Below are 25,098 nucleotides of genomic sequence, written 5' to 3'. Positions count from 1 at the left end.
TCCAGGTCCATCCATGTTGTTGCCAACGGTACAATTTCCTTCTTTTTTAAAGCTGCATAATATTCCATTGTATGTATATATCACATTATCTTTATTCATTTGCCAGTGGACATTAAGGTTGTTCCCACCCCTTGGCTATTGTGAATAATGCTGCAGTGAACATGGATGTGCAAATACCTCTTTGAGATTCCACTTCGAATTATTGCAGATAGATGCCCAGAAGGAGGATTGGTGGATCATAAGGTAGTTCTATTTTTAATTTTTTGAGGAACCTCCATACCGGTTCCATAGCAACTGCACCATCTTACATTCTCACCAACAGTGCATAAGGGCTCCAATTTCTCTGCATTCCTCAGCAATACTTGTTTTCTGTTCTTTTGACAGCAGCCATGCTAATGGGTGTGATGTGATAGCTCATTGTGATTTGATTTCCATTTCTCTAACCGTCAGTGATGTTGAGCATCTTTTCAGATGCTTGTTGGCCATTTTTGAGACTTTTAACACATATTGCCAAACCTTCCTCCAGAAATATTGGGCCGGTTGAAATTCCCACCAAGAATGTGAAGACAATTCTCCTTGCTGCTAGTCAACATAGGTCCATCAAGTTTTTAACTTTCTGCAAATAGCGTAGATGAAATATTGAGCAAGCCGTTCACATTTGCCTTGTAACAGTAGCAGCTGAACACTATCTTTGAAGATAAAATGTCTCTGAGCTGGACGTTGCTGACCTCAATTTTCTTCTATGACCAGTGACACTGGAATCCTAGTCTTTGTTTTGGAGAGCTGTCAGTATCCCTTTCCTGTTTTAAACACTTATATTGCTCCTGAGTTTTATCATTAAGATTTAAATGGCCGTTGAATTTGGGGCATTTTGAGCCTTCACATCAAAGATCGCTCCAGAAAGAAGCCCTTGGGTTTGAGTGACAGGCTTAAGAAAACCCTGCCTTGTTATTCATGGGTCTCTACTGTGGGATCCATTGTCTTACTCTGCTGTTCTTGCCAATTCTTCCATAATACAGTAAAAATCAAAGCCTTAAGTAATAGGAGGTTATTTGCAAATGTTATTCTTTTTTTTTTTTTGTAGTAGCGCGATTCCTTGTTAACAAATGGAATTTATTGAAAACTCTTTTGAGAATCCTCGTGAGCAGGCAGAGGCTGGACAGTCTGTTCCCAGCCACCAGTGGTGACAAGATGAAAGCCAGAAAATGGCTCTGTGTCAGCTACTAATGTTTCTCCCAAGGAGCCTCTTTTTAAAATTAGGGTTTCACCCATTTCCCAAGTGTGTGTTCATGTGAGCTGAAAAGTTATGACCGCTTTTCAGTCCAGCAATTCACTAGGCATTTCCTCCATGTTCGCTTCATGGATGAAGTGAATGCAGCCACTTTCAAAATGAAGCTGAGGACCAGACTTCCCTGACAGGTATTTCCAGAAGCAGCAGGTTAGGAGCCCACAAGATCCCCTGGGATTGTTAAAACCATCTAACGACTTGGTAAAAGGCAAGATCCATAAGAAAGAGCCACAGCCCAAATGTCATGTTATCAGCAAACCAATCGTGTAATTATTGCTGCCCTCACTCATCATGAAAATGTATGTGAATCACAGCCCAGCATTGTGGCATGTTCCGGTCGTCCTAGCTACTCAGGAGGCTGAGGCAGGAGGATTGCTTGAGTCCAGGAATTTGAGGCTAGAGTGAGCCATGATCACACCTGTGAATATTGCCACTGTATTCCAGCCTGGGTAATAGAGAAACCCCATCTCTCTCTCATTTTTTTTAATTTTTTTTATTTTTTTGAGACAAGATCTCACTCTATAACCCAGGCTGGAGTGCAGTGGTGCGATCTTGGCTCATTGCAACCTCCACCTCCTGGATTCAAGCAATTCTCCTGCCTCAGCCTCCCAAGTAGCTGTGATTACAGGCACTCACCACCACACCTGGCTAATTTTTGTATTTTTAGTAGAGAGGGGCTTTTGCCATGTTGGCCAGGCTGGTCTCGATATCCTTTTTCATAAAAAAAAAAAAGAGGGGGCAGGAGGAACATGACCTTTGGTGGAAAAACACAGGCAGTCCCAGGCAACCTGGTGGGGATGGTGGGAGGAGGGAGAAAAGGCAGGGAGACAGGGAAATCAAAACACTGACCTCCACTTCCTCCATCCCTCTAATCCACTGTAGTTCCCCATTGACCAGACCCAACCGAAAGCCAGTGGGTGAGCGGTGGGTGTTGTCTACACAGTTCAGCCTTCCAGGACAGACAGTAGAGTGGGAAAGGATATAGGGTAGATCTGGAGGACAAACAAAGACGTCTGGCATGTCAGAGTAAACGGAAAATAAGAATCTGTAAATGCCGTGAAGCCGGGGGTTAGTGACAGCCTATAAAATGTGTTCTATCAGGTATTCTGTAGTTGCTAGAGTGAGTTCAGATTTGGGGTATGTGCTTCCTACCAATGAGCACAGAGAGGCAAATCTGCCTGGAAGCAGATCCGTGGTGTCCATTAGGTAAAAGGAAGCTCAGGAGGAGACCCGCTGCGGAAGGAGGAGGCACGCTCTATGTTGAACATGTTTCAGTTATGCTGTGGGACAGCAAAAGGAAATTGGGCAAAGAATTGGCTGCTATTCTCTGCCAGCTCAGGATTTATAAAGCTTCCCTCCCTAAACTCACCTGGTGGATTGCTGCTCTCTTAAAAGTTCTCTTGAGGCCAGGCACGATGGCTCACGTCTATAATCCCAGCACTTCGGGAGGCTAAACTGGGGAGCTTGCTTGAGCCCAGGAGTTCAAGGCCAACCTGGTCAACACAGCAAGACCCTGATTCCCTTAAAAAAAATTTTTTTTAAATTGTAATCTGTTTTTATGTTTTTTTAAATACAGAGATCAGGTCTTTCTATGTTGCCCAGGCCAGTCTTGAACTCCTGGGCTCAAGCAATACTCCCACCTCAGCCTCCCAAAGTACTGGGATTACAGGCGTGAGCCACAATGCCTGGCCAAAAAAAATTCTTTTATTAATTAGCCAGGAGTGGTGGCACACACTTGTAGTCCCATCTGCTTGGGAAGCTGAGGCAGAGGATCTCTTGTGTCCAGAAGTTTGAGGTAACAGAGCCCAGGCAACAGAGCAAGACCTTGCCTCTTAAAAAATAATAACAATACTGCCGAGCGCGGTGGCTCACGCCTGTAATCCCAGCACTTTGGGAGGCCGAGGCGGGCAGATCACAGGGTAAGGAGCTTGAGACCAGCCTGGCCAATACTGTGAAACCCCATCTCTACTGAAAAACACAAAAATTAGCCGGGTGTGGTGGCAGGCACCTGTAGTCCCAGTTACTCAGGAGGCTGAGGCAGGAGAATTGCTGGAACCCAGGACGCAAAGGTTGCAGTGAGCTGAGCTCGCGCTACTGCACTCCAGCCTGGGAGACAGAGCGAGACTCCGTTTCAAAAAAAAAAAAAAAATTGCCTGGCACAGTGACTCACGCCTGTAATCCCAGCACTTTGGGAGGCCAAGGCGGGTGGATCACCTGAGTTCAGGAGTTTGAGAACAGCCTGGCCAACATGGAGAAACCCCGTCTCTACTGAAAATAAAAAAGTTAGCTGGCCTGGTGGCAGGCACCTGTAATCTCAGCTACTCAGGAGACTGAGGCAGGAGAATCACTTGATCCTGGGTGGCAGAGGTTGCAGTGAGCCGAGATCGCGCCACTGCACTCTAGCCTGGGCCAAAAAAAAAAAATCTTGATTCTCGATATGGCAAAATCACTGAATGCACAGGATGATGGCTCAGTCCTGGGGTCAGACCCCTGCTGTAACTGTTAATTCCCTGTGACCTATGGGAACAGACTCAATCACCCTATGCCTTAGTTTCTCAATCTGTAAAATGGGTATCATGGCTGGATGCAGTGGCTCACGCCTGTAATCCCAGTACTTTGGGAGGCTGGAGCGGGCAGATCACCTGACGTCAGGAGTCGAGACCAGCCTGGCCAACGTGGTGAAACCCCATCTCTACTAAAAGTACAAAAATTAGCCAGGCGTGGTGGCATACGCCTGTATTCCCAGCCACTCAGGTGGCTGAGGTAGGAGAATTGCTCGAACCCGGGAGGCAGAGGTTGCAGTGACCCGAGACTACGCCACTGTACTACATCCAGGGTGACAGAGGGAGAGTCCACCTCAAAAAAAAAAAAAAAAATGGAAATCATTAGGCCAGATGAGGTGGCTCACACCTATAATCCTAGCACTTTGGGAGGCTGAGGCAGGCAGACCACCTGAGTTCGGGAGTTTGAGACCAGCCTGGTCAACGTGGTGAAACCCCATCTTTACTAAAAATACAAAAATTAGCTGGGCATGGTGGTGGGTGCCTGTAATCCCAGCTACTCGGGAGGCTGAGGCAGGAGAGTTGCTTGAACATGGGAGGCAGAGGTTGCAGTGAGCCAAGATCCTGCCATTGCACTCCAACCTGGGCAACAGAGTGAGACTCTGTCTCAAAAAAAAAAAAAAAAAAAAGGGAATTATTAAAATCCATACCTCATATGATTGTTATGAAGATGAATTGAAATTATACGTGGCAAGGGCTGGAGCAGTTCCTGGTGCATGGTGCTTAGTAAACGTCTACGTTGACTATGATGATGGTGTAAGAATTGAGAAGCCCTTTGGTATGATCTCGTTTGATTTGCTCATTTTTACAGAGGAAGGGAAGGAGGCCCAGAGAGGGGTGTGACCTATCTCAAAACACATGGTCAGAAAAAAGGCACAGTCAAGAAAAGAACCCAGCTTCCAGTCTGAACATACAACAGAGCTTCTCAGTAGTGGCACGCATGTTTATATTTTGCCTGGAAAGTTCCCTGGGCAGCCCCATTGGATTGCAGACACAGGAGGAGCAACGACCTCAGAAGCTGGTTTGTGCTGTGCGTGCAGTGTCCATTCAGTAAACGTTCGTGCGTGAATTTGTAAAACTTAGATACCATTGCCTGGCGGACCAGGAGCTCTTTGAGGGCAAAGCCTGTGCCTGATTATTCTTTGTTTCTCTAGTGCCTGGCATAGGAGACTGGCATAAATTAAGTGCTTAATAAATATTTTATACGTATTAATAATTAACATCTGAGGCTATTTATAAATAACTCTGTGGGAAAAGCCCAGTTGGGATTATGGCCTATATCAGAGGTTAAATTCTCAGCCCACTTACAAGCAGCTATGTCAAAACATGGCTGCAATCCACCCAAGACATTCTTTATAATGACATAATAGTGTAAATGCCATTTAGGGTGACATGTGAACTGATCCCAGAGGTACAAATTATCCCTTGCTCATTCTGCCAGTTTATCCAAGGAAAATCAAGCCCTGGTTGTTATGCATTTCATTTTAAATAAATTCCACTTTCCATCTGCAGTGGGTAGAATTGTGTTCTCCCAAATCATATGTCAAGTCCTAAGCCCTGGTACCTGCGAATTTGACCTTATTTGGAAATAGGGTGTTTGCAGATGTCATCAAGTTAAGATGTCCAGTGACTGATCCTTCCAGAGGGAGGAAACAGATATAGACACAGACACAGAGGGAGAAGGCCGCCTGAGGCCAAAGGAGAGGCTGGGAATAAGCAGGACGGATGGCAACCATCAGAAGTTTGGTCGAGGCCAGAGAAGGGCCTGCCTGCTGAAGCTTTTCAAGAGAACACGGCTCTGCGGACACCTTGATTTCAGATTTCTGGCTTCCAGAACTCTCTCCAGAGAGAATACATTTCTGTCTTTTTTTTTTTTTTTTTTCTTGTGACAGAGTCTTGCTCTGTCTCCCAGGCTAGAGGGCAGTGGCGCGATCTTGGCTCACTGCAGCCCCCGCCTCCAAGGTTCAAGCGATTCTCCTGCCTCAGTCTCCTGAGTAGCTGGGACTATGGGGCCGCACCACCACACCTGGCTAATTTTTATATTTTTAGTAGAGATGGGGTTTCACCATGTTAGCCAGGATGGTCTCAATCTCCTGAAGCCGTGATCCACCCGCCTCGGCCTCCCAAAGTGCTGGGGTTACAGGCGTGAGCCACTGCGCCCGGCCGATATTTCTGTCGGTTTTAAGCTACCCAGTTTGTGGTGATTTGTTCCGGCAGCCCTAGAAAAGGAATACACTGTCCCTGTCATACTTGATCTTGCATTTCATGTCCATTTCTGCTGCAGGGAAAACTCTAGATAGGTGAGATGGGAAGTTACACCAACACCGGCAACCACATACTGAGCTCTTGCCATGTGCCAGGCTCGGAACCGGATGTTTACATAATCTATCTCACTGACTCCCGTCAATAATCCTATGAGCTAAGGCTCACTATATCCTAAGGCTCACTATATCCTAAGGCTCATTATATCCTAAGGCTCACTGGTTTGCCCAGCACATATTCATCTAACACCCGCCGCTGTGACTGTCTTAGCATGGAATCCCCCCAAAGCAGAAGTAGACAAGGAACATCTTGGGTGCAGGTGGTTTCTGTAGGAGGTGATCCCAGGAAGCAGGAGTGGTGGGTATAGGCAGGTGACTGTGGGCATCAAGGGCTTTGTTATGCTGGGAGCTCTGAGAAGTGTTCAGAATACATCCCAGAACTGTCTTTCCAAAGAGCAGGAGCCCGCGGCATTTACCCACCAGCTCCTGCCCCCACCGATGACATTTGCTTCTGGGGTTCCCCACCACCACCCATCTCCCCACACTTCGGGACTCTACTTCGGTGCAGTGGGCGGGATACTTCAGTGCAGTGTTGGAGGAGGCTCGGAGCAGAATGTGGAAAGTTGTGCTGCCCGTGCTGAAGGTGTTTGCTGTTGGTAGGAGGGGAGTCTGAGCCTGCACCCGACCATTCACCACATCTGCTGCTAAAATCAGAGGCAGGTCAGAGAGATGTGGTGGGGCTGGCTACATGATCTTCAGGGCCCAGTGCAAAATGAAAACGCAAGGCCTCTTGTGCAAAATTACTAAGAATTTCAAGATGTCAGCTGCAGAGCTGAAGAGCACAGGGCTCTTCTAAGTGTAAGGTCCTGTGCAGCTGCACAGATTGCAACTCCCGAAGCCCCGGGTGCGAGCTCAGGGGCATCTGCTCTAAGCACATTCCGTGTGCCAAGCATCCTGTGGAATGCTTTATACACACAGTACATGGTAGTTATTTGTACTGTGCCTTATAACAATCACACTAATTAGTCTGCTTCAGGGGGAATGAATTTAGGCAAATGCATATTACTTCCTCACTGAGGAGTCCCTAAATCCACGCTAGGACTATCACTCCATAGCTGAGAACTACCTTGAGCCTAAACCAGACAACTTTCAATCTTGCGCAAAGAAGTTTAGCCAGATCTTGAGCGCTGCATAAACACGTTGTTATGGTTTTCCTGATTACCATCTCTAACATCAGAGCAGCACAAATCTCTGGCTTGGCTGATACTTAACATGAACACAGGTTCCCCTGCCTTACTCAGTACAATTCTGCCAAAATGCCAGATATGTTATAATTATTTTCTTTCATCAAGAAACCATTCATATGAAATTTGAAAATGATTTGTCAGATCGCTGGGTGTACACTTTGATAGCTTTAAGAACAGTAATTTCTATAGTCCCAGAGAACTGCAGACCTGTCCCTGATCCAGGTCCCTGGTACTTGAATTACTTGGCTCTAAGATGGGTCCACTCACAGGTTCCAAAGACAATCAGGAAGACGGCCCGATGTTGTTAAGAGAGGAGAGCAGACCCTGTGAAAACCAAATGCTACATGTGAAGCTGAATTGGATGCTGGGCTGAGAAAGGAATCTACAAAAGACATTCTGGGACAATTGGGGATGTTTGAATATGGTCTGAGGATTAGCCAGTGGCTCTGCAATCTACCTACAAGGAAGGAACAGTTTTTGTTTTTGTTTTTTAGTGTGTCTCAGAGTGACGCTTTTGTAAAACATAAGAAAAGTGACTTATTAGGAAGAAGTGAAAAAATACACAAAATGCCAGTCCAGATTTTTTATTATTAGATTTAACAGATCTAAAAGTACTCTGTCAGATTGCTATAAAAGTTTCTAAAAGCTTGCTCCATTTTAGAATTCAGCTTGTTGTTGACCTGTGAAAAACAGTCCACAGGTTGGCCGCAGTATGCTGACCACACACTGAACATTACTGAATTTACAGCCCTGGCATTAATACATATCATTAATTTTCATAGTTGTGGCTAAAGATATTAGAGTTTTGTAAAAGGTCTTTCTTTTTAAGAGATAAAAATGCTGAAGTGTTAAGGAGTGAAACACCAAGATGTCTGCAACTTACTTTTAGATGGTTCAGGAAAAAAAGTATCTATGTGTATACAGTGAACAAAAAAACAGCTAATGACACTGTGACCCAATATGAAAAAATGGTTCACATAGGTGGTGGGCCTATGAGTGAGCATGCATTGCACTCTTCAAATCGACTTTTCTGTAGATTTGGACCATCTTGAAATGAACAGTCAATTCCCTGACTTCAGTGAGTCTGTCCTCCCAGGGGACCTCTGTACTTAAAAAACAAACAAACAAAAACCATCCATGCTCTTCTCTGAAAAACCTACAAACAAGGGCCCCTGTGTGTCAGGTCAGCTGGGCAGCCACTGCTTTATTTCCTCCTGGAACAAATTAGATGTGAGAAGCCTCCAGAGATGCACAGGCCAGGGGGCCGGGTGCCCGCACCTGTCTACAGCCCAGATACCAGTCGGAGGCAAAACAGCAGAGCCAGGGAAAATCTGGGAAGCCCAGAGACCTGCAGTTTCAACCTGGGCTCCAGCCTACCTGCTGGAGTGACCCAGCCTCACAGCCTCAGTGAGTTCTTCTCTGAAATGCAACGGCCACTCCAACCAACATGAAACAATGATGCTTTCCAGAGGCAAGGAAGGGCACCATGAATGGTGTCTAATCAAACCTGACATGGGCTCCCCTGGCCAGCTGACCAGATAACCAGGGGCCCTCTTTGTATATTTGTAGATAGTCAGGGAAAAGCATGGACACTTTTTTTTTTTTTTTTTTAAAGTACAGAGTTCCCTGGGGAAGACAGACTCACTGAAGTCAGCTCTGTTATCAGGGTATTTTGCAGGTGCCAGAACTGCAGGTGATATGAGGAGCTTTTGTTGTTGTTGTTGTAACTTTCAAAAAAGCTTTTATAGTAGTAAACATAAAATTTACCATTGTTTTACCATCGTAAGCATTTAAGTGTGCAGTTCAGTGGCATGAAGGACATTTACCGTCTGTGCAACCACCGTCACCATCTACCATCCATCTCCTGTTTTGTTTTTTTGGGTTTTTTTTTTGAGACGGAGTCTCACTCTGTCCGGTTCAAACAATTCTCTTGCCTCAGTCTCCCAAGTAGCTGGAACTACAGGTGTGCACCACTACGCCCCGCTAATTTTTCTTTTTCTCTTTTTTTTTTTGTATTTTTAGTACAGACGGGGTTTCACCATGTTGGCCAGGCTGGTCTGGAACTCCTGGCCTCAAGTGATCCACCCACCTCAGGCTCCCAAAGTGCGGGGATAACAGGCGTGAGCCACCACGCCTGGCCATCACCTCCTGAACTTTTGCATCTTCCCAAACTACAACTCTGTACCCATTAAACAATAACTCCTCATTGCCCCCTCCCGGCCCCTGGCAAACGCCATTCTACTCTTACACTTCTTCAGACTCAGTTTCTTCTTTCATTTAGTAAAAGAGGGTCCACTACTGACTAACGGGATTGTTTTCTGTATGTGGAGGCCTTCTTACCAACATGTGATTGAGTTTATTGTAGAGAAAGGTAATAGGAAATGGGATTGTTCAAAGAAATAAGATGGAGACAAAACTGGATGAGGGTTTCACACTGAGTGTCCCATCCGCAGGCCTCAGCAGCCCTGCCACGGATCTGCCCGATTCTTTCGAATCAAGAAGTTGATCTTGCGAGCCATTTCCATGCTGTAGATCTGCTGGGCCCCTCATGGCTTTCCCTCTGTCGCCGGTGGCATGGCTTCTCATAACACCGCCGACGCCTAATGTCCTCAACGAGCCCTTCCATAGTTAGGATTCTGTTTAGGGTCCTGTATGCACTTTCCACGTTCCCTTCCTGTGCCATCACAGTCCTGGTGATGACCTTCAGATGTTTGGCCATGACTTTGGATTTAAGTCTTTACTCTGGAGAGCCTGGCGCGCTCAGTACCTAGTGGACCCTGATATCAGGAGCTTTTGACCATGAAGCTAATTCTGGTTGGAGCTGAATCATTTCCTATGATAATGGAGCTCTTTCCTCCATGTGCAGCAGCTGCCGCGAGGCTGCCATTCCATCTCTGTCCCATGCTTGGTCATTCTCAGCAGTAATCCCATCGTGGCCTCACTACTGGCCCCACTGAGTCAGTAGCCTGTGTGACTCCGGCTTTAGTTACCATTGCTGACTTGTCTGAGGTCTGCATGTCACGGGCCTGCCCTGCTGCAGTGTAGGAAAATTAATATTCCATGGGTGGACTCAGCACTGCACATGCAAGGCATGGCCTAGTGAGAGGCCAGGGGGCTTCTTAGACTCATGTTCGTTTCTATGTGACTCCATGGGCTGACAATGAAGACTGCTTGGCTTTACCACTTTGTGTTCTACGGTGCAAGGTTGGGGTCTTTTTAATCTAAATGAATGTAATCAGAACCAGCTACACAGTTGGTGGGGCCCAGTGCAAAATGAAGATGAAAAGTCCCTTGCTCAAAATTATTAAGTCCGGGCCCAGTGGCTCATGCCTGCAATCTCAACACGCTGGGAGGCCGAGGTAGGAGGATCACTTGAGGCCAGGAGTTCAAGAGCAGCCTGGACAAGATAGCAAGACATCATCTCTACAAAAAATTAAAAATTTAATAAAACATTTTTAAGACGGTGACAGCAGAGCCAAGTTCTGCCTTTAGAACATAGGGTCACGTGCTTGGGAAGCCAGGCTCAGTACCTAATCTTTCTGGGAGTTTCACCTTTCCCACAGACAACTGTGGAATCTTAATCCCTACTTCACAGTATTATGAGGCTTAAATGAGATAATACTTGAGCCAATGCAGTTTCCCTGGGATGCTCTCTCCTTGGAGATAGTGACCAGCTGGGGTTAATCTCTGTACCCAGGGTCCAGCCTGGGCCAGGAACGGAGCAGACCTTCCTTCAATGTTGGTTGAGTAGTAGTTGCACGGTATGTTTGCTGATTTCTTCTGGATGTTACAATACAGATTCACTTGTGTCTGTGGATCAATGTGTTTGCTTTTGTTTTCCTAGGACTGTAGTCACTGTTTTTCAAAAGGACTCAGGCAGAGTATGTGTGTGTGTGTGTTTAATTAAAAAATAAAAGTGATGGGCTTAAACCCAAATGCCAATTAAATCCTGAAACTGACAGCTTCAACCACTCCGATCTGCACCCCTTACTGCGTACGTCGGGCATGAGCACAGTCTTGCTCTGTCGCCAGGCTGGAGTGCAGTGGCGCGATCTCAGCTCACTGCAACCTCCGCCTCCCTGGTTCAAGCAATTCTCCTGCCTCAGCCTCCTGAGTTGCTGGGATTACAGGCACCCACCACCATGCCCAGCTAATTTTTGTATTTTTTTAGTAGAGATGGGGTTTCACCATGTTGACCAGGATGGTCTCGATCTCCTGACTTCATGATTCGCCCGCCTCGGCCTCCCAAAGTGCTGGAATTATAGGAGTGAGCCGCCTTGCCCGGCTGAGCCTAGGATTTTTAATACATATTTGGAAAGGGCCATGGCATCTATAAAGGCAATATGTATTCACTGATTAGAATTAATTATGAATCATATAGTGATTATATTATAGCCAAAGAGAGCACTGTTATTCTATAAAACATTGCAGCAAAATTCCCACTTCCACTGAGGACAGCAACTGAGAGCTTCAGATAATTGTGGTTCTGAAGTGAGCTGAACCTTGAATAACAGAGATAGGTGAGTAACAATACAGTTAAGTCCAACTCCCAGTAACTGTCGCTGCACAGACCCTTGAAATACTCAAGTGCACACAACTAGTCCATTTTATTGCACAAAACAGTTACAATAAAAGGACCCACTATTATCTAGGGCCACTACCTTTTTTTTCAACAGCCATTGGTTCCTGGAAATGAAATAGGAAAGATAGGAAACTGAGAAATAAGAACCTCGGTTAGAGGTCTTTGATTGTAGCAGGGGGAGGCATGCTGTGATGTAGCCGCAGGCCGGTCCCACGGGCCTTTTTCAGCCCCTCGGTTCCTATAGACATCAGAAGTGCTCCCGAGGAGGTATAAAGTAGGGAAGGAATTATGCCATCCTGTTTAAAGGCTGCCAGACGGAAGAAAATAAGTGCCTTACAAACTCAACGCTCCACACTGGGGCTGTGGATCTCTCTTTTTTTCCATTACTTTTTTTTTTTTTTTGAGATGGAGTTTCACTCTTGTTGCCCGGGCTGGAGTGCAATGGCCCAATCTTGGCTCACTGCAACCTCCACCTCCTGGGTTCAAGCGATTCTTCTTCCTCAGCCTCCCCAGTAGCTGGAACCACAGGCACGCGCACCATGCCTGGCTAATTTTTTGTATTTTTAGTATTTTTAGTTTCACCATGTTGACCAGGCTGGTCTCAGACTCCTGACCTCAGATGATCTGCCCACCTTGGCCTCCCAAAGTGTTGGGATTACAGGCGTGAGCCACTGCGCGGGGCCAAGGGTTCCCATTTCTCCACATCCTCCTCAATACATGTGTGTTTTTTTTTTTTCTCTTTTGTTGATAAAAGCCATCCCGGTGAACATGAAGTAGTAACATGGTGGTTTTGATTTGCATTTCTCTAATGACCAGTAAGGCAAACCATCTTTTCATGTGCCTACTGGCCGTTGGCCATTTGTCTACCTTCCTTGGAGAAATGTCTATTGAGTCTTTGGCCATTTCTGAATTGGGTTTTTTGTTTGCAACATCTTAAAAAAAAAAGTATGAAATAATTCACATGTTGGAGGCAAATGAGCATCACATTTTAAAATGCAGGTAAATTGAAGTGAGAAACAATTTTCAGCTCTCAGGATGCCTTGCTTTTAATGTTTTCAAAACAAATAATACATTAATAATACTTTCTCTTCCGGGCGTGGTGGCTCACACCAGTAATCCCAGCACTTTGGGAGGCCGAGGCGGGCTGATCACGAGGTCAGATCAAGACCATCCTGGCTAACACGGTGAAACCCCGTCTCTACTAAAAATAAAATAAAATAAAATAAAATAAAATAAAATAAAATAAAATAAAATAAATAAAAATTAGCCGGACATGGTGGCGGGCACCTGTAGTCCCAGCTACTCAGGAGGCTGAGGCAGGAAAACGGCGTGAACCCAGGAGGCGAAACTTGCAGTGAGCCGAGATCGTGCCACTGCACTCCAGCCTGGTGACAGACTGAGACTCCGTCTCAATAATAATAACAAACAACAACAATAATACTTAATGCAGTGTAATTATAATAATAATGATACTTTCTCTTTTTTTGAGACGGAGTTTCGCTCTGTAGCCCAGACTGGAATGCAGTGGTGCAATCTCGGCTCATTGCAACCTCCGCCTTCCCTGGTTCAAGCGATTCTGCTGCCTCAGCCTCCCAAGTAGCTGGGATTACAGGCGCACGCCACCAGGCCCAGCTAATTTTTGTATTTTTTTTTTTTTTTTTAAATTAGAGACGGGGTTTCACAGTATTAGCCAGGATGGTCTTGATCTGACCTCGTGATCGGCCCGCCTCGGCCTCCCAAAGTGCTGGGATTACAGGCGTAAGCCACCGCGCCCGGCCAAGAACATATTAATAATACTTTCTAAGTCTGAATTCAAATTTATAGAACGCGTGAAAGTGAAGGAATGATACGGAAAATCAGGCTTTTTGTGGTTTCTTCCTGAGAAGGCCACTCAGAACCAAAGACTTCTGTGAAATAAGGAAGCAGAATATCTTTATTTGTAGTTCTTACAGTTTATGCCTAAGAAACTCCGAAGAACAGGTACTGGTAACCTGGTAGCCCGGCGGTGGCCGCGGTTTGTTTATAGCCAAAACCTAGTTGAGGCGCCATGCCCTTGAGGCAAAACTGCTGAAGAGGGAAGCGCCCTGAAGATCAGTTTGTGGAGATCCAGGGTTGCCAGAAGAAAAGACAACCGTGAGTGCATGTGCGAGGATTCCTCGATGGAAGCGCAGCCCGGTGCGCCCCTCAGTTGGCCTGGCCAGGCCCTACGAGGGTCACGCGAAAACCGTGCGGCGGGATTCTTAGTGACCGCATTACGTGGACCTGCAGACAAGAAAGGCGTGGTCCGCGCTGCCCTCACAGGTAGGCGGTCTTCAATCACGTTTTAAAACCTTGTTGAGTGATTAAGCTATCATCCACAGTCCCGGCCCCTCCACTGCAGGTCGCTCAGGCCGCACCTGGTGCACTTTGGCAAACAAGCCCCGCGGCGGGCTGGGGCAGGATTTAAGAAATGTTTAATAAAGACTGGGAGGCCTGGAGCAACGCTCTTTCGGATGCAGAAAAGGGTCGCGCGGCTCAGTGGCCTCTCCTCCGGCCCCCTGGCCCTGGCTCTAAGTTTCCTCGGCTCTGCAGGGCGCGGGGCACTCAGGGATGGAGGAGGCCACACCGCGCGGCTGGGTTCGCGGAATGGCGGTCCCTGCGGCCTCCAAAGGCTGGACCCCAGACCCCTCCCACTCCTTTCCTGCTCGACATTTCAATCCAGTTCCTAATATCTCAATAGGGTTTTTAAACAAATCGATCCTAAGGGCTCAGTTCAGCCCACCCAGGGATTCTGGGAGGATGCACGCCGAACTCAGGGTAGTGAGAAGAGAGTTTGGGGGGCCCTGGGGCACAGGGAGAAGACCCCACACTCCGCGGCCACCAGCTCCCTTCCGGAGACGGCGCTCGGACGTCGCGGGTCACAGGCAGGGAATTTAGCCCAGGTGCTCGTTGGGCCGCGAGCGGTCGCTGGGCCTGGTTCCCCAGGCTCGGTGTGCAGACTCCAACCTCGAGACGTCAGGACGGCGTGAGCTCCGGGCCGCCGCGCAAGCCCAGGACCCCGAGCCGCGGGCCCCCACGCTGCAGCGCGCCTCCCTCCTCGAGGCCCGGGGCTCCGACCCAACACAGGGCTTCTCAAATGCCCCGGCGAGATACAGGCAGCAAGAGGGAACCTTTTCTTTCTTTTCTTTTCTTTTTTTTTAAATGTGTAAGAATGTTTTGCTTCTTTTAGGGCACAGCACTGCTGCAACTTGCAGCACAGAGGGCCCCTTCCCTGCGCACCCACAGCGGTCGCCGCCTCTCCGGCACGGTCTCCCGGATCTGGATTTGGGGAGCGCAAGTGCCCCCTGCGGCCGGCCCGCGCCTGACCCCGCGGGCCTGAGAAGGCAGAAGCGGCCGGTGCGGGGGCCCAGGAGGAAGTTGGAGCCCGGGGGCCGGGAAGGGGGCTGGTCGGCGCCGCTGGCTGGGTGGGGCCCCACGGGGCCGGGGCCACCCGGGGCTCGCGTTCCCCCACGTGGCCGGCAGCCCGGTACCCCACGTGGAAGGGGCGGAGGAGGATGAAGGGCGAGGGGAGCAGCGGACCCCGAGCCACCGCGACAGGACCCTGGCCCCTGCTACCGAGGCCCCCGCGCTTCCCCAGGGCCTCCCGGGCGGGGCCGGGCCAGGGAGTGCCCGCCGCGCCCGGCCCCTGGCCCTCCCGCCCGCCGCGCCTGTGTGCACTTTCGCGGAGCCACTAATCCCCCGAGAGAGCCGATTTGTAGTGAGGAGTATCTGGAGGGGGCGAGGCCGGCCCATGTGGGGTTGTGTCATTGGTTTGCAAAGAGAGACCCCGCCTTTGCCCCCCCCCAAAAAAAGGAGCGAGGAGTGAGCGAGCGGCGACCCTCACCTCGCCTCCCGCCTCGCTCCTGCGCAGCCGGCGGGCACCGGGAGCTGCGGCCAGCGCCGCTTCTTTCCTTTCCTTTTCTCTCCGTTTTCCTCCTCCTTCCCCGGAGGAGAAAACAAATAAAGAAGAGCAAATAGCCGGGAGGCGCTCGGCATCCAGGACGTTCCCTCCCCCGATCCAAGTTGGAATTAGCATCCTCTCGGGGGTGAGCGCGGCGCGGGGCGGGCGCGGGCCGGGGACCCCCAGCGCAGCCCCCTCTCGGCGGGCAGGAGGGTGCAGGGCCGGGACGCGGGGGGAATTGGGAACCGGGTGGGCGGAGGAAGGGGGTGGGGTGGGTGGGGAAGTAGGAAGAGGCTCGGCGGCGAGGGGAGGAGGTGGAAGGGAAGGGAGGGGTAGGGTGGGGAGAGGAGGGGAACGGAGGGAGGGTGGGGAGGGCGGGAGGGGGAGGGGCGGGGAGCTGGAGAGATTAAGTTTTTGTGTGTGTGTCCCTGTGTGCGTGTGTCATTTTAAGGTGGCTCGGGAGCGGCCCGGAGGAGCCGGCGGCGGCCCGAGGAGCGAGGGACCGAACCGGGAGCCATGCCGCGCTGAGGGGGGGCCGCACAGCCGCCGCCACCGCCACCGCCGCCGGGTGGGGTGGGAGGGGCGGGAGCCGCCGCCGCCGCCGCCTCCAGGGTGGGCGCCTTTCGCTGTGGACGCCGACCGTCCGGGACGAGGTAAGGGGGGCCCCGGGGGAGGGCTGGGGCCGCCGCCGCCCCCGCCTCACCTGCGGCCGCGGGCTGGGGGCGCCGCGCCCGCGCCTCACTGCGCCACTCAGGGAGGAGGAGGAGGAAGAGGGCGAAGGACACGGAGCCGGCATCCGAGGACATCTTTGGTCCGTGCCCCCGGCCCTGCGTCCCCCCTCAGCGACCGGGGGTGGACGCTGGCTCGGGGGTCCCCGCCCGCCCCCGCCACCGATTGCGCCCGCTGGCCGCCGTTTGCGCCAGGATTTTTGTTGTTGTGATGAGAGTTGATGAATGCGAAGTAGGCGGTCACCTTCCTTCCCATCAGGGTTGGAAAAAAAAAAAAAGAAAGAAACCCCGAGCGCGGCGGCGTCCGGAGGGCAGCGGCGGCGGCGGCGTCTCGGCGACGGTTCCCTGGTCGCCCCCAGCTACTGCTCCCTGAGCCCGGTGGGTGCGCGCTCGGGGGCCGCCGGCGACCCAGGCCGAGCGCGCGACGCGCCGCGGGGACAATACGGCCGGATCTCCGGGGAACAGGAGTCCGAGCGCGCCGGGGTGCGGCGGGCCTTGCGCCTACGAGGCGGGGGGGGGGGGGGGCGGCGCGGAGAAGAGGGGTTCCATGGGGAAGTCGGGGCGCGAGCGGCTCGCGGTCCCCAGGGGCCCTGCCCCTGCCGGCGGGGGATCCCGCGCGGCGCCCCGGGAGCGCAAGTGAAAGACGGGAAAGGAGGCGAAGTGGAACCCTTTTGTTTTGCCGGCCCCGCATTGTTGGCTCCTCCGGGCAGCCGGGCCACATCTGCTGCCGCTGCCGCCGCCGCCACTGCCGCGCGGGGCTCGGCCCGCCAAAGTCGCGGCGGGGCGGGGGGCCTGGGCGGGCCGGGCGGCGGGCGCGGGCGGGGGCCGGGCGGGCCGGGCATTTCCTCTGCCCGGCCGCGCTCCCGCGGGCACCACTTCCTCCTCGCCCGCCGCCGCCGGGAGCCCGGCCCGCCCGCCTCCCCCACCTTCCCCGCCCGGGCCGCACTTTTCGGGTGGGGCGAATCAAAAAGAAAAAGTTTAGCAGGAGGGGCCGGCTAGGGCGCGCCCCGGGCGGCGGGGATCCTGTGCGGCGCGGGGACAGCCGGGCCGCCGCGGTCCCTCCTCCTCCCAGCCCTCCGCGGCGCCGGACGGCCCCGCGCGGCCGAGGGGAAGCGCCTTTCTTTCTCTCTCTCGCGCTGCCCCCAGCGCCCCGGGCGAGTTGGACAGAGGCGCGCGGGAGCCGGGGCGTGCCTGGGCCTTTCTCGGGCGGGAGGCCCAGCAGCGTGGCGGGTCGCCTGCAGCCCACGCAGCGCCCTGGGGCTCGGAGGCCGCGGGCCCAAGAGCTCGGCTCGGTCACCGCGGGCCGCGCCGAGACACACACGCGCGCACACACTCCCTCCCGTGGCTCGCTTTCCGCCGGCGACGACGGTCGCGGACACGGAGTGAGCGTGTGCGCGCGAGTGTTTGTGGTTGTCCCCCCTCCCCCCGCCCGGTACTTTTTCCGGAGGCGGCCCAAGCGGCAGTTGGCTGCAGAGGACCCCACGTTTAGGATTTTATAGGGAAGAGGAGGAATTTTTCGTAGAAATCCCCGCTCTGCGTGCTCGCGGTGGAGGCTGCTGGCAATGGCCTACGTCGTCACACCGGGCTTCCTTGCCCTGTCCGGGGTAAACAATCCTTCTGTGTATTTACCCCCTTTTTTCTTTAAAGATTGGAGATCGGGTTAAGTTCTTAGAGAGTCTGATGCGAGTGGCTGGAAGGATAGACAAGAGAATTCTATTCTATAAATATGCATTGGGAATTTAAAATGCTAAACGCCTTATTTGCAATTCTGTTGGATATTCTAGAGACTGGTATATTTTTATCTGACATGGATAATTTTGAGGGGACGTTATATTTTGGGGAAGTTTACAAAGTGATTCTTTCTGCCTTTCTAACTTGGGCGAAATATATCGACTCATACCACTCTTTCAAAAAAGATAGCTTTCTCTGCTAGGTGTTTGGGTTCGAAGACAGTTTAAAAATTACCTCGTGTTCAGTACCTAAGATTGCTGTTTTGCCTCGAGGGTTTTCCAAGTAGAAGTGGGTAGTTTTCGTGTACTTTGAGAATTCTGAGGTTTTTAACCTCCCCCCCTTTTTTTAAAATATAAATCTTTTCTATTTTGAAGTAATGAGACTTTAAAGGATCTTGTTTTTATAATCACTTGATTTCAAAGGATACTTCTTACAGCAATTATAAAGTAATAGTCAAAATGCTAATTAAACATTTTCAGTCATAGCTGCTTTAATATTGAAACAGAATTTTTTTCTTTAACAGAGACTGTATCATAGAGTTGAAACACTAAATATTCTTTTGTCTGGCATCAGATATCTGAACTGCTCTGACATTCTCCTGAAAAACCCCTAGTGCCCTTTTTATTGCCCCCAAAAGAAAAGTTAATGAGATGGTAGTTTTCAAGCAAAAAAAGCAGGCCCTCTTTCTTGCAAAATATGCTTACAGTTGCCATTGAAGTTGGATGTTAGCCGTGAATGCACTTGCCTTTAATGAAACCAGTTTAATCGTTCACACTTGATCAAGTATAACATGAGCAAACAAAGGAAATAAGCCAGCATATTTCTGTAGAGTGTAAGTGTTGATGTTGGGTCACCCCCTCCCCCCACCCTGCCCCCCGGTAAAAAGGAGAGAGGGTTGAAGGCAAAGGGAATTTATGGCGCTGATTGGTTTTTTGTGCCCCAGGGGTAGGGGACCCCCGTTACATCCCTTTGGAAAGCAGTTATTAGAGGGAATTAAAAGATCTTGGGTTTGAAGCTTGTTTTGAACCTGACTAGGTGGTTTGGGTTTCTTTTTCCTGTTTAGAAAGATAAGGTAGAGTGCCCGAGTCCCACCACTCTTTTTTTTTTTTTAACCCCAACTTGACAACCCCCTCTCTAATTGTACCTTAATAAGAGTCTGCAGGTTGAATGCAGAACCCTGTGAGTTATTTACGGTTTCTCCTGGGAGCTTTGAAACTGACCCTTGAATGGGTGTTCTCCTGCGGGGAGGAGCAGGGTGAATTACCTTTTCTTAACTGATTTTAAAAAGCCTTATTGTCCCTAAAATTCATTTCCTTGCATGAGTTGCAATTTATGTGTGGAACTGTATCATCAGTTCAGTGAAGAGAGAGATACTCGTAAAGTATGTCTCTCTAAAGTTCAGAAAGTAAGAACGTTTGGCTACTTAAAAACAAACACTAGTGCCATTGTAAAAACACACCAGTGACATACTTGGTGAGATATTTTGGCCTTTTGAGACTCGGGGCACACCTGTTCCTGTCCCTGCCAAGTTGTGTGTGCTTTCCCTGCCATTGTTAATCTGGTCGTGTACACAAGATGAAACAGTAAAACTTGCTATCTGTATAATTATTAACTAGTTTGTCAGTTACCCTTTCAGAGAATAATCAATAATTTTGCTCTTAACTTTTAAAATTCTGGATATTTTACTTTGTAAGTCTGGAAAGTGTTTCAAAGAGAGATTAAATGAAACAAACAAACAGCAACAACAAATGACAAAACCAGAAAATCAACCTGCAACTTTTTAGTTTCTGAGTAACTAACTACAAGGTAAAGGAATGATGACTGTATGTAGTATGTACTGAACAAGCAGTGCACTGGATTTTAAAATGATATTTTTATTGCTACCATTGCTGTTAAAATACAAACGGCTCACACTATTTGAAATCCTTGAGATTCACGGATTGAAAGAAAACCGAAAAGGACACCTCTGAGGGAGCAGCCCTGCTGAGATCTAGCACCAGAATGCCATTTGCCAACAGTTCACTAACATCATGAATCATTTTTGAAAGCAAAGTTATACCCTTTGCACTTAACACTCTCCCTCAATGGAAAAAAATTTAAAGCGTTTACAGCAATGGTAGAATGGTGGCCCCAGTTGTCATTTTTTACCACTGTCATTTCCATAGAGAGGGGCTGTCGTCATAATGTATGTGCGTGCAGCCTGGGTCCCTCTGTTCATCTATCAGGGAAAAGCAGCAGCCCTAGTGTCCTGTGGCCCTGAATCAGGCCACAAATATGTATTCATACAGCTCATGGTTGGGAAGGGACATTTATCCGTTGGGCAGGGCACAGCTCAGGTAATATTTCCACGTTGGGATGGTAGGTCTGTTACACAGGGTGGAACACATTTTTGTAGTAACTAAAAAATGGGAGGGCAGTTTGTCCCTGGAAAAAGAAGTATTTGTACTTAATGAAAGTGACCCATGTGGTGAAATCTCGGGGTGTCTTTTCCCCCGGATAATCTTTCTGTGAATTGCTAGGTGAGGAATGCTTGTGTGAACTTTCCCTGCTGAAAACTTTTAGTGGGCACATGAAATGCTGGAATGAATACGCTCTTAGAGACTGCACCACCCGGGCAAATATCAGTTTTCTCCCTTACAGCTGGTAAGCATGTCCTAATTTACACTGCTGTGAGTTAAAGTTACAGCACTCCTGGAAAGAAGGGAAAATGCAAGGCGTCTCCTCCCCACCTCATCTTTTGAAGTTAATTTTCATTCAAGTCTGTGTTTGATGGAATATGTATCAAAGACTTATGAAAGGGTTTTTCTTTTTTAATCCTATCTCGGGGTTTGGAAAACTATATTTAATAATTGCTAAAAACTTCAGAACCATTTTAAAGGTGTTCAGTGGCTCTTTTGATCATGATTTAATGGAGAGTATCCAAAAGCCATCAATGTGAGTCTAATGATATTCACAAATGAATGTTTGGGCATAATCTGGAGTTTGCTGTTAGCTATCATTATTAATGTTTAAAGCCTAAATTATGGCTGCATTTGGGCATTCAGAACTTCGCCTGTGAAAAGAAGGGCTTTGCACATTGTGTAAAAAAAAAAGGGGGGGGGATTCACAAATGAATACAGAATGTACAATAGGGAGAGAGCCAGGCCATTGTTTGTGTGGAATGTTGACCATGGGAGCCAAGGGCCAGTTTCGCCTTCATTCTTCTAACTGCTGGAGAACACAGAAACTTCAGGAGCTGCGCACAGGATGGGAACCAGGGGCACATTCATCTGTCTTTGCCGGGCATGGAGATTTGGTCTGCCCCCTTTCCAGAGTTTTTCTTAGAAGGTGGTCTTTTCTGGACTGCTGAGGAACGTCGTGTGCTTTCTCTTCTCAGTAATCTGCTTTTCTGAGGAACGATTTTAACAGCAGATAGTAGAGTTCCTCAAGGAAAGTGTAAACAGACCTTTTCTACCCCCTCGAAATGTGATTTTAGGAAATGATATTCAACTTCAGAAAGGAGGCATCTTAAGTCACAGGAAGAAGTTGTGTTTATTTTTACTCCTCTCCTGACTTTAAAGTAGTCTTTAATCTGTTGGTAGCATTAGGGGGAACGCAGCTAAAATAAGTTTTTGCTGGATGTTCATGTTTTGTGTAGCTGCTGCCGTTTCGGAAAAAGCTCCTCCCCCATTCACAAAGCCCTTCTCCTTCCACGTGGGAGCTGAGGTCCCAAAGTGGAACCAGCTCTGTAGCTTAAGGGAGGTGCATTCCTGGCCCCTCACTTTTTAACCCTCACCTTAAGTGGAATATGTAGATAATATGCAGATCATTAACCATTGTTGGTGTCTGAAGCCTGTTCAGTTTTTTAGCAACTACACTCGGTGAGAACCAGTGGCAGTTTGCATGTGTATGTGCCTAGTCCCTCCCTCAGTGAATGTTTCAGAAGTGACCTGCTTTAGCTGTTTACCTAACTAAATGTAACAGATGGTTGCCTAGAGTTGGCTTAATATTCACAAAAATTGTGATGAAATCGTTGGGATCTTATGAATGGGACAAGTGATGATTTTGGTTCTATAGAGAATTGTGACTTTTGTCCTAGGTAATAATAGAGGCTTCGTTTCTCCCAAAGATCGGTTGGGGTTTAAAGGATGGGAACCCTGAGTAGCTGCTGTTGTCTGCCCCGATCCTGGTGGTGACCAGCCTTGCCTTTGGTTTTTGTTGCCTTCTGTGAGTCCAGAAAAACCCTGAAGGCGGAGGCGGGGGTGAGGGGGAGAGGGAGGGTTGGACTTTTCATCCATGGGGTTCTAAAAATCCTTCTCACTTATAAAATACAAAAATATGTACCTTCCATTGTATTGCTGATTTGTGCTTCCTCCAAAGCTCTCCTCTGATCAGCAGAAATGTGCTTCTTGCATTAAAACAAATTCTTAATTATGACTAAAAGAAACTGTCAGCTGCCTTAAAGATTGTCTGGAAATAGTGGCAATATTTCTGTGTCTCGTTCCAGCCCACGTCGTGGCAGAAGCCTGGAAGGGCCACGTTAAAGGATGTATCACAGAGACAGTGTGTGTAGGTCTTCCTGCAGCACAAGCGAACTCAGGGCTTGTAAAGTCCAGCTTATCGTGGCTGTGCTCCAGCCATGCCTGAAATCTGGCCTCCAGCAATCTGTCCAGGCCCAGGACAAACAAAAACTTCATTATGGAGTCACGGAATCTGAGGAAGTTTCTCTGGAAGGAACCGAAGACCTAGACCATGGAGGGAGATCAACTCCTCTGGCCTAATGGGGCTTTTCTTTTTCTAAGATGGAATTTTAAAATCTTCCCTCTAAAATTAGGCTAGCAAAGAATTATTTTATAGGTGCAAGTGGCCAGAGTCTAACCTGGAAATCATAGTATTGTACCTGCCCCAGTTGTGTGTGTGGCAGGGGGAGGGTGGAGAGGGGAAATGAGAGATGAAGAGTTTGGAGGGGAAAACAGAGCATTCGAGGTTTCTCTGCTGGAGGGGGTGAAAGGCCAGGAGTTTGTGCGCCTTTCCTTGTAAATGAACTCTAGCTGTGACTTTATTCTTTTGCTGATGGATGGTCTTTAGTGCAGTCTAGAAGTGCAAACAAAGTCGGCTTATCCGCTGCTTGTTCGGGTCCAGGGAGGCCAAGGGAAGGGGTGGGGGCGGTTCTTGCAAATGCATCTGGATCCTGGACACCCCACTTGGTGTTGCTGCAGCCAGCTCCCAGGCCTGCCCACCTGGAGTACAGCCAGAGCCAGCAGCGGGCAGGGCCCGAGAGAGCTCTTAAAGCCATGTCTCAGGAACGGTTGAGGGAACTGAGAATGTTCAGCCTGGAGTGGAGACGCCCCTGGGGAGCCCAACATTGTCCTCCGTGTGGTCATGTGGCCTTACTCCGCTCGGAACAGGGAGGCCTTGCTGTTGGAGCTGCCGGGCCAGATGGGCTGCGTGGGCTTCTGGCACAGGCAGGACTTGGCTGACCATTGGCTCCCAGTGACGGCCAAGGCGCCGCAAACACCAGAGACCCTGATGGAGACTCAGGCTTTGAAAGCACCTCCTAATGAGCTGGGGAGGATACTGTGTTTTCTTCCCAGTGGGAGTGACCAATAATCTTAAAAGTTTTTTCCCTTTCTCCAGACGTTCAGCTGTGGTCGGCACTCTGGATTGCTCTATCTGCCCTGTGGACTGGATAGAGCTGGAGACTCAGGGTAGATACCCAGCTGACCCGACATTTCCTACCCATATTCCCTGTTCCCTAGTGTTTCAGGAGCATGCAGAGACAGACCTGATTCTTGTATATCAGGGCTTTCAGATTACGGAATAGAAGTCACACTAGGAGGGCAATCAATAAAGAGTATCTTTTGCTATACAGATATCAGTATGCACATATAAGTGCCTACAAGTAAAATCTGGAATGTTTTTGATCTTAAAAACATTTCACAGTCATTAATCTTCACGACGCTCCTGCGGGCTGGGTAAATAGAGCAATTCCTATTTTATGCCAGGAAGAAATATTGAAGTGCCTCCCCCAAGTCATAAAGAGGTTGTTTTCCTCCTTGTTCCTGTGACTTGCGGTGTGGGGGGCCTGGGGCGCCGGGAACCCCTGCGATCAGCTCAGACTGACTCCAGGACGACTTCCGGTGTCCTGCGCGACCTTCTGCTGCGGGGAGGGCCAGCCCGACACACCTGGCCGCCTTCTACCTGGAGAGGGCGGGGTCTCGTGCATTTCCCGGACCGCGGGGGTGCCCCACCCTGCTGCGAGGACGGGCCTCCTGGCGTCCGGGCTTCCGGGGTCCCGGAGTTCCTGGCTCCCGAGCCCCAGGTGAAGTCCCCTCCATGCCTGGGGTCCGCCCCTCTCCTCCGGGCGGGTGGACCTGGAGGCTCCGCCCCCGCGGGCCCGAACACCTGGCGGCGCGGCCCCGCCCCAGCTGTGCCCCCTTCCCCCCGCAGGGCACCTGGCGGCCCCGCCCCGGCCCCTCCGCGGGTCGCGGTACCTGACACCCCCGGGGCCCCCCACCTCGCGCCTCGCCTTTTCACTTGTAAATGGAGCCGCTTCCCGCCGCGGGGAAGTCGTTGAGAGGTGTGAGAATGGGCCCTGCCCCCCGTGCCCACTTCCTCCTTCCTCCCGCAGGCCTTTGTGCTGAGCTGGCCCGCTTGGACACCGGGCGGCGGGGGTCCAGCTAGCCGGCGCCTCTCCGGTCCGCGAGTCACCGGCAAGGGAGGAGCCTCGAGACCACGCGGGACACCAGGTTGGGCCCCCAGCCCGCACCCCAGGCTCAGAGCAGGGGCAGGGACCTGGTTG

The 25,098-nt window shown here is 50.0% G+C and overlaps 1 protein-coding gene and 1 pseudogene across 7 annotated transcripts in view; one reads left to right on the top strand and one right to left on the bottom strand.

Moving 5' to 3' along the window:
• Positions 1-9,142: 9,142 nt before the first annotated feature.
• LOC103216672 (small ribosomal subunit protein bS21m pseudogene) lies at positions 9,143-10,085 on the bottom strand (annotated as a pseudogene).
• A 5,811-nt stretch (positions 10,086-15,896) lies between these two features.
• CTBP2 (C-terminal binding protein 2) overlaps positions 15,897-25,098 on the top strand; it is a 171,411-nt gene continuing 162,209 nt past the window's right edge. For 3 of the 7 annotated variants that reach the window (XM_073019446.1, XM_073019447.1, XM_073019445.1), the window contains exons 1-2: positions 15,897-16,003; positions 16,310-16,511. The gene's annotated coding sequence lies outside the window, so the exon portion shown is untranslated. Of the gene's footprint in view, positions 16,004-16,270; positions 16,512-16,846; positions 16,965-17,592; positions 18,191-25,098 lie in introns of those variants that run through there. The other 4 variants (XM_007964355.3, XM_007964351.3, XM_007964354.3 and 1 more) reach the window with 4 other exon arrangements.

Source organism: Chlorocebus sabaeus, chromosome 9 (assembly GCF_047675955.1).
Source record: "Chlorocebus sabaeus isolate Y175 chromosome 9, mChlSab1.0.hap1, whole genome shotgun sequence".
NCBI classification, from domain to species: domain Eukaryota; kingdom Metazoa; phylum Chordata; class Mammalia; order Primates; family Cercopithecidae; genus Chlorocebus; species Chlorocebus sabaeus.
The sequence above is the reverse complement of the archived record's forward strand: the minus strand, read 5'-3'. Positions and strand labels throughout refer to the sequence as shown.